This window comes from Cyprinodon variegatus, unplaced genomic scaffold (genome assembly GCF_000732505.1).
Source record: "Cyprinodon variegatus isolate N-32 unplaced genomic scaffold, C_variegatus-1.0 Scaffold888, whole genome shotgun sequence".
Lineage (NCBI taxonomy): Eukaryota > Metazoa > Chordata > Actinopteri > Cyprinodontiformes > Cyprinodontidae > Cyprinodon > Cyprinodon variegatus.
This window is the reverse complement of record NW_015151341.1, coordinates 62,622-73,148: the sequence shown is the minus strand read 5'-3', so window position 1 is coordinate 73,148 and position 10,527 is coordinate 62,622.

Genomic DNA, 10,527 nt, shown 5'->3' with positions numbered 1-10,527 from the left:
ATGCAACTTGCCTTCAGTTTAAGTTTTCAGGCTTTCATGAGAACTGAAGGAGGAAGTTGTATGCGGAAAATGTGGGTAGCAGCTCAGCTCTGCTGGTTTTCAGTGCTGCAAACCAAGCTGTCAAACTGTGAGGAAATTAAAATACATTTTAAACAATCTCAAGTGTTTCAATTCACTCTCTAACTTGGGTTTTAGCCACTTATTGTTCTCAACTCATTCAGGAAAACATCTTTAGGAAACACTTCATTGTTCAAAAATCAAAATTTAGGGTTATGAAATACATAATGGTAAACAGTGACTATTTTTGTCTTTATGTTTGTGACACCAGTGGTCTAAACACTCAAACCGTTTCAGCTGCATCGAGGACTATGACTTGCATACCTCCATAAGTTAGTGGCATGCTCTCATTGCCCTTAAACTCAAATGAGTTGATGCCTTTATTCACGTCTCTCTGAAAAAGTTATCAGACCATTTCAGTTTCTTGTTGCTAAAAGGTGTGAATGGAGCCATGTACTGAAGGAGAACAAGTTCATAAATACTAACCCCTTATTTTACTCCAAACAAGTTTTAATTATTCACAATGTTGATTTTCAATGATTTACCTCCTAATTTCTAATTTTCTATCCTGAAATAAAGCAAAAGCGTTTATCCAACAGGAAAACTTTTACCTGTCCACCAATCTCCTCCTATGTTTCCTGCTAGACAACTACTGTAATTTAATAACCAACAGGTAGTGTTGCACTTCAACGCATTCAATTAACGGCGTTTACTAAATATGATCATATTTTTAGAGAACAGTTAACCAAACGGAACAGCTTTGAAGGAATGAATGTGAACGAGAGCGATGTTCACTCAGAATAATGAGCAACACGTGTCACTACCCGATCTGTACCATCAGTTCATTTCAGCAGGTGCAAGCAGATATTCACCCAGATATACATATGGTACTAAAATTACTTATATTTATTCTTTGAAACAATAAAGAATGCTACACAACATCTCTAAATATATGTATATATGACTTTTTTCTGGGACAATTTGATGCTTTTTACATTTTCTTTGTGAAACAGCTTGTCTGATGTCATCATCAAACACGTCCAGGGCAGGTCGGCAGAATAAGATTAAACCATGTTAATCTGCATATTAGTTGTTCTTATCTTTAAATGACCACTATATACCATAAGCTTAACATGAAAGGAAATTGTTAACCTATGAGATTACAGTTTAGTACGCTTACTATTTTAGGGAAGGAAAAACATAATTTAGGTCTTTTTATCAAAGTAAATCCAAGGGTGACCCAGATGTATATCTGATGGCCCAAATGAGCTGATGGTGCAGATCAGCTAGTGACAACACACACAGCTCATGTTCGCGTTCAGTTGATAACAACGCTATTCACTGGATAACGTCAGGTTTTACGGAATTCATTACAGCATAACAGACCAACTTTTCTACTGCTAGTACTAGTCTGCTCTATTCAGACACATCTAATGGTATTTCTGGTGTCAGTTTAGCAGAGGAAGACTTGGACAGAAAAAAACTCACCTTTTGTGTAAACTGTGCCAACTGGGACTGAACAAGCAAGTCCGTACATCAGCGTTGTCCACTTAAATTTAAAGAGAAACATGCTAAAGCATCCAAGCTATCTTAGGAAATATCTGCTACTAAAAGACGAATGGAAGAAACCATTTTGATCCAGATCTTTTCAGCCGATCCTGAATGTTCCTGTATGTTTTTGAAGTTCTGTGTAATTTAGCTAAATAACGGCTTCACTGCACATCCAGTATACCTTCACTGCATCGAGTATTTTCCATTTATTTCTATATATTATGATGATTACACATTTAAAGGGGAAAATATGAAGTTCTGTTGTGGAGGATTATGGCTTCATTTACCAAATGAACTTGAACTAGCTCATTTATAGGTTTGTGAACTTGGTTAAATTTTGAAAAAGTGAAGCATGAGTGTGAAGTAGTTCATTTTCATCTGTGTGATCTGAACTTTGAGCTCATTCTTTTAAATTATGAACTGGTTCAACATTGCCGACAGGTCAGTAGGAAAAACTGGCCAGTTTGAAATCTAACCAGCAACTGGTGAGTCAAAGACTGAGAAATCAGATCCAGAGTCAAGGAATAAAGAATCTCTGTGGGAACTGATCTATGACAAACAGCTTTATAGCGCTGACCTGAATAATCTTCTAATCCCTTCATTTCACTCTGTGAAGGAACCAGCAGCACATCTTAGATATTATGACCAATATATGTTTATTTAATTGTAAATGAAATCAGAAAATACAGAAAAAAAAACAGCTTGTAGATATTATAGTCTAAAGAGCATACATTTTAACCAATAAGTCAAACCGAGGAAATTTTTCATATGTACAGTCAAATGCAAACATTAATATGTTATAAAGGAAACTTTCTCTATAGTGTTATCAAATTTTACGAAATATGAAGTTAAACACTCAAACCTGTTGGTTCAGCTGCATCGAGGACTGAGGCTTCCATACCTCCATATAGGGCGTGCTCTCACTGCCCTAAAAACTCAAGTGAGTTGATGCCTTTATTCACGTGTTTCCTACAAGTTTTAGGATTGATGTCTTTAAGATTTTTTTTCTCAACCTTACCTTAACATGGTTGCATTTATTCTGACCTTTAGGGCAAAATATATGTAAAATTCATTTTTCTGTTGAGCTTGAAAGTTAAATTTAGTCAAGTGGATGTGAAGCTTTCTAGAAGATGTTTCACCTCACAGCCAAGAGCCTTCATCAGTTCTAACTGATGTAGATTTGACCAATCAGTGGCCTCCTGTCTGCACTGTCTACGGTGACCTACAATTTTGGAGAGGTGCAGCAGTGTCTGTGGAAGGGGCGCGGAAACATTTGTGTTCACTACGACAAACATGCAGACGACCTGGTTTCTGAGTATAATCAGCTTTTAATGGTCATCAGGGGTTCTGATGGGTCCTTAACTCCCATTCAGAGGTGTTTTGGCCACATTGCTCTTTGAAGTATGAGTCAGGAGAGGGCAGGTGAGAGGTCAATCTATTGGGTAGTGTTCTGTTAAAGATTGGAGGGAGGTGTTGGCCTAGTGGTTAGAGCAGTGTGCTTGTGCTCTGAGAAGGTTGAATATTACCTGATTCGATCCTCACAGCCTGTACTTTGGGTCCCTGAGCAAAACTCTAATCATTGCTCCCCTGGTGCCCCACAATCGCAGCCCACGGCTCTCCAAGGGGATGGGTTAAATGCAGAGGTGAATGTCTGCAGTGTGAGATCAATAATGGGGAGTGGTGGCCTAGTGGTTAGAACATTTTGCTTGCAATCCAGAGGCTCTGAGTTCAAGCCCAACTCCCACAGAGTGCCACTCTGGGTCCTAAAGCAAATACCCCAAACTGCTCCCTGGGCACCACACAATGGCAGCCCACTGCTCCCCAAGGGGATGGGTTAAATGTAGAGAGTTCATTTCGTTGCTCTGTACTTGTGACAGTGGAATGGCAATAAAAGCTGGGGGAAAAAATCAAACATTAATTTTATTTTATGTTGTTTTAAATAACCGTTACATCTTTTCATTGCCATATATGCTAACGTTCTGTAAGTCAGCCAAATTGACCTTCTTATGTTGAAATATGATGACCAGAGAGGCTCTAGCATAATACTGTAGGCTGTGTGAGAAGGACTGAATGCTGACTGGCTGCTTTGGGGGAGACACCTCCTGGTTGACTTTGGGATAAAATTTTTAAGTATGCAGGGGCCCTGGGCCGTTTGAACTGGTTATCAGCTGAATGGTCAACATGTAAAAAGGGCCTAAGATAGGTGAGATCTTCTTCTGCAATTTTTGCTAACATCAAGGAATTTGTTACAGTCAACATGAGTGGAATACATTTGGTTAATGATTAAACATCTTTCCTTCTTAATGCATGCTATCTGAGAAACATATCTCCTTGGATTCGGACCGGGTAATGAAGATGATGATCCAACAGGTCCTAAAAGTGCTTTGTAAGTAAGTGAAAGCATTTTCTCTTTGACTCATTCTTCAATGAGACATTCTGACGAGGGACTTAATGACCTATCAGAACCCCCTAACCTCCATTAACACCCCCCTCCCCTCCCCTCCCCACCTTCTTACTGGATTGGCCATGGTGACCCCCATGGCCAATCCATTAGGAGGAATCAGAGCCACCTTTTGTTCCCCTTATTCTTTGTTCCACCTAATTTATATTAATCTCAGTGCTCCACACTATTAGTTAGAACTGAGGACACCTCTTGGATGAGAGGAGAAACATTTTCTAGAAAACTGCAAATACATCTACCTAAACTGGACCTTCTAAGCTTGACCATGACCTGGATGACTGAGAATCTTCACAGATAAACAATTTTGTGTTGTATTCTAACATCTATAACTTTGTTTTGCTAAATATCCTCTTTGTTTGTAAACTTCTGTCTTTGCTGTTCTTTGTCATCTTGCTTTTATTACTTCAGTTTTTATCTCATGTAAATTAATTTCTTTTCCACTATTTGTATAAAAGTACTGTGTAAATAAAGATTAACTAATCAGCATTAATTTACAGATAAATGCATTTCATAAGCACCATTTAAGGCAGGTGTAACAGTGTTTAGGTTGTAGATTCCCACTTGCTTTAGGTGCATCAGTGCAATGGGGAAATAGCGCCCTCCCTCTGTGTGGCTTGTTATATGCTGCTGGCTCAATGTACTCAGTGCCAGTCTGTGAAAGCTGCATGACAGGAGAGTAGCATTCTTCAGCACACAGTAGAAAAGAGTTAGAAACATAGTGAAAGATAATTTTTTTTTTATAACTTAGAAAAATAGTGTGTAATGACTATTAAGTAAATGAGTGCTTGGCACCAATTTACATACTTTTTCTTAATGCTGGAAAACACTTCATGTGCTAAGTTAAAAAGCTAACATAAAGCTCTGTTGTAGTGTGCTGAGTGAAGCTGAGCCGTTGCACTGATTCGAACCCCAATATGTTCTCTTTCAGGAAATAAACTGCCTGATCACCCAGAAACTCCTTGTCCTCATTAAAAAAAAACTACACAACGCAGAGTCGAGGGGTTACTTGGGCCGGCCTGGTACAGTGAAGTGAAGCAGAACCCGGTTACACAGGCAATACCGCTGTTGCTCTTATGAGGGCGCCTGTGAGCTCGAGGTCTACTACTGATTTTCTTCTTTTTAAAAAGATTGAAATCAAAAAACAGGCTTCAGCGAATGATTAATTTATTCTAATGAACATAAGTGATGTAATCAGAAGCTTAAAGGGTACATTTTAAACACATTTAAATACAACTCCTTCCTTTTACAAAATGCTGAACAAGTTAAACATAAAATGGAAGTTTTGACATTAAACATTTAACCATTTATTATTAACTTTGTGACTAATTTCTAACATTGTGGTGCTTCAACATTTTCAAGGAAGAGATTTAGAGCATACGGTGTAAAAGTCGGTGTGGTGCATTTAATAATGGAGAAGCTCTAAGTCAGCTTTACATTTTTTTTAATATATAAAAACAATTTATTTTCAGTGAATGTGTTTATCTAAGAGCAACTATGCAAATTAAGAAACTTCTAGAAAAAATACACTATATTATATTATTTTCCATGTGAATCCCAGATTGCTCTTTCTTCTTTGCCTTTTCTAAAAAATTTATTTAAATCAGTCCTAGCTGTCTTTATCCATGCTGGGTCAGATCCTCACCTTTGAAAAAGCAGACAGGATAAAGTAATAGCCTCACTGCATGCAGTTAGCCAAGCCTTGTACATAAAAACAGGTCCTACAAAAAGAAAGAGTGTACTGTCTCCATCTTCTTTTAGATTGCTGATTAATATTGTTGTTTGGCTGATCAGGTCCAAACGGTTTCACCTCCAGCTTCTCTTGGGCCGTTTCTCAATATGCGTTCTTGAGCGTTCTCGTGTGCTCGTGATACGTCATCCAGCAGAGCTCCGAGGGTAACGGCAGCCAGGGCTAACTGCAGCCTGTCTGCAGCGGCCCTCTCTCGGCATAGCCGTATGTGAAGGACCGCTGGCTCTGATGGCAATTTTTTTTTGTTTTATTTGGCAAAACGTTCATTTGATTTGTGTTTATCTGACTGTATCCATCATTATTCCCTCACTAAATGAAAAAAGTAATACTTTATCATTATCTATTAATAACAGGAGGTGAAATGCAGCTCTAGAAGAGCCGAGCGTGTGGTGATGTCACGAGTACGCTTCTGTTCCAATTGACCTATATCTATGCTGCGTGCTTGCATTCTCACCAAGTTCAGACTGTCCTTTGTTCTTGCCAAGACCGGACTTGACGAGAACGTGAGTTCGTACTCGCGTTCTCGTGAATTGAGAAACGGCCTTGGTGAGTTTGCTTCCATTCGGTGACTCGGCCTGTCAATCACCCGCCCAACAACTGTGACAACAGTTCCTGTCACCTCAGGGCGTAACTTTGTAGTAGCCCGAGCTCTCCTTTAACAAAAGTCAACCTTTAACAAGAGTCAATGAGCAAACATTTTTGCACCATAGGGCGGAAATACTCCACCAATCTGACGGAAAAATGAAATCATGCTTTACTAGTCTTTAAAGATTAAATATTTATCTTTCACATCTAAACAATATATATCAATATATTTTGAAATATTTTAATCTTGTAATTTAATTTTTATTTTATTTTTAAAGTCTTAATCTAGCACCCTCTATTGGCCAGCTGCCACTGGCTTGAAGTTTCCCTCCTGATATTTTTGGGGGAAAATGAACAAATTGGCAGACTCAACAATATCAGTCCCTGAGGGAACTTAGACCTCGATGACAAAGAGGCAGTAGCAGAGCAGCCAGTCTCTGATGGTGGCTCTTTGTTGTCAAAATCCACTTCATGTTATATCTACAGGGGTCAAAGGTCACCACAGAGCAGTTTAATGTCACCCTCTGATTCTCCTGTTTATTCACTGATGATAGGGTTAATAATCATAACCACTGATTATCCTAGAAATGAGACCGCTTGAAAAGTCTGTACTCAACTTTGCCCAAATCTCTCTTTTGTGCTGCTTTTACTCTTTCCTGAACCCATCCTTTCTAATTCTTTAACCTGTTTCTTTATTTATTTTTTCTTTTTAACTTTAACACCTGCAAACTTTAATCTGTTTTGCAAGGGATTTTAACCACTTATCTACAATTGCGGGGAACTTTAATCACCCGTCTATCTTTGCGGGGCACTTTATACCACCCGTCTATCTTTGTGGGGGACTTTATACCACCCGTCTACCTTTGCAGGGGACTTTATACCACCCGTCTACCTTTGCGGGGGACTTTATACCACCCGTCTACCTTTGCAGNCCCGTCTACCTTTGCGGGGGACTTTATACCACCCGTCTACCTTTGCAGGAGACTTTATACCACCCGTCTACCTTTGCGGGGGACTTTATACCACCTGTCTATCTTTACGGGGGACTTTATACCACCCGTCTTAGCACCTACTTGGTTTGGTTGGTCTTCTCCCGGTCGGATCCCATCAATCCCTCGCTGGCGAAAGGAGGTAACCTATGACGCTGGCCCAGTTAGGAAATTACCCCCTGGGACTTTCTCATCGGGTTCTTGACTCTGACCACCGGTGGTTTTCAGCGTTGCTCCTCTCGTCAACAAGTGGAAATGTTGGGATCCGGGTCACGGCACCAGGCTGATAAGGTTAATAATCATAACCACTTATTATCCTAGAAATGAAAACCAAACAAAGCAATTATTCTTTCCTTTCTGCAGAAAAGAGAGAGAGAGGACAGACCAAGGGTGAGACCCCTTGAAAAGTCTGTACTCAACTCTGCCCAAACCTCTCTTTTCTGCTGCTTTTATTATTGGACTTCAAAGGAATTACAGGAGTGGTCAAAAGTTACCAGGAGGGGTCTGATGTTATCAGGAGGGGTCAGAAATTATCAGTCACCTACGGCTGCATAGCTGAATAATACCAGGCAATGAGAGAAATATTTGCTCTCCTCATTTAGAACAATACTTTACATTCCTTGGCCAAATGCCTGTAACTTGAAATAAAATGATAAGATATAAAAATTTTTAACAACTGATAATAGCAGAAACTGTCAGACACTAAATCAGACAATTTACCTTCATTACTGTAATGTTTTCCACATATTGTTGTATAACATATTTTTAATTCAAATTGCATCAAAATGTATTTAATAAATGTTAAAATTCACTCTTAAAATGACAGTGTGTAAGATTTATCACCATCTAGAGGCTTACTAAATTTATTACAACTAACAGTCTAGAGCCTCTACAATTTCTAATATCTAACAGTATTATTATGCTCTATTAACACATTTATTTTTTTGTGATGATGTGCATGATATGTTATATTACATGATTTATAGACTTCATGGACCTCATACTGAATATGCAATGTGGTGTGCCTATTTCTTACTTTAGATCAGTGTTTCCCAACTTATTTTGACTTGTGTTCACCTTTGGGCACTTTGTCTTATCATGAGTTCCCCTCTCAGTCAAAAATATTGATGATATAAAAGTGGAACATACAACAACTGATTATAAAATAAGTATTTTAACTTTACTTAATTAGTTTTAATTTGTTTTCATCAAGACAGCTGAGTTTTCTTTGATCAGCTCCAATAGGTCAGTGTGAATAACAGCTGATTCCAGGCTGTTGTCTATTTCCAGTCTGTCCATCCGTTTGGTTTTAATGTGCTTCAAATCTGAAGGTGAACTCAAACATATAAAAAAATTTACTTTTTGGTTGATCAAAGCTTCTTTATTTTCTATTGGGTCTTTACAAAACAAAACAAATCCCGGCCCTATTTTTCTATGACCTAACAAATAAAATATTTTCATGTACCCATTGCAATGCACTCACGGACCAACAGGGGGACGCATTTTCCCCAGTTGGGAATCACTGCCTTAAACGACAGTAATCTACTGATGCTATGAAATAGCATGTGTAAAAAAGTGATAACTTTACCCCCATGAAAATTAGAAAATCATTTTTGTTCGATACTGTAGTGCACGTATTGTTTACCTTTCGACCGGTCTAGCTAGTCAGTACCAATATGGCAGCTCGTGACTTCATAGCACCATGTAAAGCTTACCGCCTTTCGACAATCCAGTAAATGAATAGAGATCAGTGGATCTACTAAGGAATCGGTGGAGTGATATCTTACAGCAGCTAATAACTGTTGCATCCAAGCTCATCCAATATAGGCTAACAAACTACCCGTCTCCCTCTTATTTTATTTATTTATTTATTTTGAACAAAGCAGCAAAATAAACTTCACTGTTATATTGGATTACCTTACCTTTCAAGCAGAAAGCCTGGAACATCATGAATTGTTCCCACCTGGTAAAATCTGCTCCTTCTTTATAACCAGCTGATAGAATCAGTCTGTCTGCTTTAGTGATGTCATTCTGATAAATCTGACTGATGCTCTGCTTCCTGAAGCACTGAAGATCCATGCAGTGACTGTTAGAAGATAAAACTGAGCCAGAAATATTTAATCTGTGCAGACACTGTGAATAAAGCAGATCTATCATTTATAGCTCTATGCAAAGGTTTTCAGTCTTCCTACCTGTGAGCTGCAGGATCATTAATAAAAACCCTTGAATCCATCTGAGTTGAGCCATCGTGCGTCTGTTGCTCTCACCCTCAGAACTGTCTGACTGCCTCCTGAACACACATGTAGCTTCTACTTCCTGACACTCACCACTTCCTCACTCTGACTGATGGTCGACTTGCTGTTTTATTTGGTAAAAACATCTATTAGTTACAACTTTGACTTGTAATTCTTTTAACAAGAACATCCACATTTCAAGGAAAGAGCTGTAGTAGAAAATATAAACTTAAACATTGTCAGAGCTTTTTGTTCAGGCTGATTATAGGACGTTACAGACAGTGACATGCAAGAAGTCAACAAAAGAGGAAGAAGATCGGTGTGTAAATATTTCTAAATGTGAGAAATGGACTTCTTCTTTTGTTTAGATGTTTTAGAAACCTGGAGAATCAGTCAGATAAATCCAGGAGATCTGATCTGTGTTGATGAAGAGCAGCAGATCAAATGTCTAATTCATCAGTCACACTGGTAAGATTATATTTTAATTTTAAAACCTGCTGGTTTCCAGTTTAACCTCTGAAGTGTTTTTCTATGTACTGAAGAGGAAGTGATTGGTGAGGATGTGGTGAACAGCAGCAGCAGAGCTCTGGAGGTTTTAACCCACAATGAACAGAGAGATATACGTGGTTAGAAAATTAATGGGTCACATTAACAGCACATTTACTCAGTTTATTTGAGGCGACAGCCATATAACACATTTGCAGACAAAAACTAATTTAACTACTCATGAGATTTACAGTTTTTACACAATGAATTATAAAAACTGAGAATATCTTTAAGAAGAGATATATATATAAAAAAAACAGATGATGCAGACTAAAGGCAGTAGATTGAAAAGCAAAATGGTCAGATATAAAGAAATGATTCATACAGATCCTAAAGTTATTCTACACACATCCTAAA